The sequence below is a fragment of the Chiloscyllium plagiosum genome, chromosome 11, assembly GCF_004010195.1.
Source record: "Chiloscyllium plagiosum isolate BGI_BamShark_2017 chromosome 11, ASM401019v2, whole genome shotgun sequence".
In the NCBI taxonomy this organism is placed as follows: Eukaryota; Metazoa; Chordata; class Chondrichthyes; order Orectolobiformes; family Hemiscylliidae; genus Chiloscyllium; species Chiloscyllium plagiosum.
The window spans coordinates 63566047-63568709 of record NC_057720.1 but is presented as its reverse complement, the minus strand read 5'-3'; the positions used below and the strand labels follow the sequence as shown (position 1 = coordinate 63568709).

At 39.6% G+C, this 2663-nt stretch overlaps 1 protein-coding gene across 1 annotated transcript in view; it reads left to right on the top strand.

The window, feature by feature from the left end:
• hmcn1 (hemicentin 1) overlaps nucleotides 1-2663 on the top strand; it is a 599829-nt gene that overhangs the window by 370617 nt on the left and 226549 nt on the right. The window lies entirely within an intron of this gene.

Genomic DNA, 2663 nt, shown 5'->3' with positions numbered 1-2663 from the left:
CTTCTACCCCTGGATAGGGAATTGAAGTTTGTTCTGCATTTGCCTGTTATAAATGTCAACAGGAAATTGGATTTAAGTAGCAAATAAAAAGCAATGCATCCAGTGGTAGCCTAATGCTTCAAACTGCGTAGACTGAATGAAGGCATGTGTAAGGATGAATTGAGCATTTGGGACCCTCCTGATTTAAACTGAATAACAGCTGGAGTGTGAACAAGTTTTTTTTTTGTCAGCTGTTCCCAACATGAGCTGAAACTCCATTGAACTTGTTTGAACCTGCTCCATATTCCATGGAAGCAATTGGAGGTAAAGACATATAATCTGAGAATATATTTCACACAGAAAGCCTTTTTAAAATATGCAGTTTCATACTGTACTTAAAGTACAGAATTTACACAGTTCATTTTTCATACATCAGTGTTATGCAAACCTTTACATTAACTCAAATAGTGCCATGCAATATCAATCTACTTGTATCCTACAAAACTCTTAACACTGGAAATGACATAGTAGAACTGATGGGATTGTTTTGGAGAACTTCGTATGAATAAACCAAAAGTTTGCCATTGGGAAAATAAATATCTTGGGTATTTTGTATGAGCCTGTTTGAGATAAAGCTAACCAGTTTGCCAAACTAATGAATGGGAAGGAGGGAGGCAGTTGAATGTCCATAATTGAATCCTTGATCTCAGCTGATTGAAATCAGTTCATACCATAAAAATGTAGTACCGGAGATGTCACAGAGACTTGGTGACTAAATATAGATGTAATATATATTGAAGATATTCAGATCTCCAGCATCTGCAGTTCTTTGTTTTATGTTACGTACATGCCCTCTTAGAACATAGAAAAGTACAGCGCAGTACAGGCCCTTTGGCCCTCGATGTTGCGCCGATCCAAGCCCACCTAACCTACACTAGCCCACTATCCTCCATATGCCTATCCAATGCCCGTTTAAATGCCCATAAAGAGGGAGAGTCTACCACTGCTACTGGCAGGGCATTCCATGAACTCACGACTCGCTGAGTAAAGAATCTACCCCTAACACCTGTCCTATACCTACCACCCCTTAATTTAAAGCTATGCCCCCTCGTAATAGCTGACTCCATACGTGGAAAAAGGTTCTCCCTTGTTGCTCCTGATATCAGACTGACCTGTTTAAATCATCCACTTTATGTAATGTGGTTATGATCTAATGTGTGCTGCTGCCTGCTAATATGTTAATTGAACAATTGAAATATAATTTTTGTTTGAAATGGTATATAAGAAAATAGCAGATTTAAGCTATTTGGCTCCCTGAGCCTTTTCCATCATTTATCTAGATCATGGTTGACCTTTTATGTCAATGCTATTTTCCTGTGCTGTTTCCATATCCTTGATATCTTTGTTATCTAGTTACCTATCAATCTCAGTCTTGAACATAGCTGAATAATGCCTGAACCTCCATAGCCCTATTTGGGAGAGAATACCAAAGATTCCCCATCCCCAAAGTGAAGAAATACCCCTTCTTCTCATTCTAAATGGGCTGCTCCTTATTCTGAGACTGTCAGTTGAGTCTAGACCCCAGCAGGGGTGAACACCCTTCCTGCATTTACCCTGTTGAGCCCCTCTAAGTACTATTTATGATTTGGTGAAGTTAGAGCTAAACAGACACATTTTAGATTAGATTAGATTCTCTACAGTGTGGAAACAGGCCCTTCGGCCCAGCAAGTCCACACTGACCCTCCGAAGAGTAACCCACCCAGACCCATTTCCCTCTGACTAATGCACCTAACACTATGGGCAATTTAACACGGCCAATTCACCTCACCTGCACATCTTTGGACTGTGGGAGGAAACCGGAGCACCAGGAGGAAACCCACGCAGACACGGGGAGGATGTGCAAACTCCACACAAACAGTCGCCCGAGGCTGGAATCGAACCTGAGACCCTGGTGTTGTGAGACAGCAGTGCTAACCACTGTGCCATGCCCTATTTATGACAGCCAATTTCATTTTAAAATGTTTGCTCTCATTTGCAGTATGATTTTACTCTAAAAAGAAAATAATTGAGACAAAGACTTTGATCTTTTTATAATCTGGTATGTGTTTTGTGAAAAATATTTCACTGCTTCAACTCGTACTTAAGGCACCGTGTAAAGGTTGGTGATGCTTTTGCTATTCTGATTGAGCATTTCAGGCCTCAAAGGGTGAAGGTCTTTGGGATTACTAATAAACATGACTGGCCATTGTCATTGTATATATATTTTGAAATCTAAAGAAAAGTTATTTTTCACACAGCTGTAGTTTAGATGCCTAGCAAGCTCATTCAGTGCAACCAGAGATTGCTTGTTCAGTTCTGCTTAATACTGAGCAGAACATGCACCAACTCAGTATTGATTAATGTGGCCAACAGCATTGCCAGCTGTTAGAACTCTTGAGTCAATAGCTCTGTTTATTTTTGCTAACAAGTCCAGAACGCTGTTATCTCTTGAGCCTTCTAATACTTCGTTTTATTTCATTTAAGTTGCTGGCAGTGCACAAAGAAGCATTGATTTACTTTAGGAAGTATTTTCTTACCAAAACCTGGAATATGTTTCACAGATTTATTTGCAGTTTCTTTCAATATCTGTTGGTTGAATCCATTATTTGAATGCTTTAAGAATGTTTTGAACCTTCACCATGAAA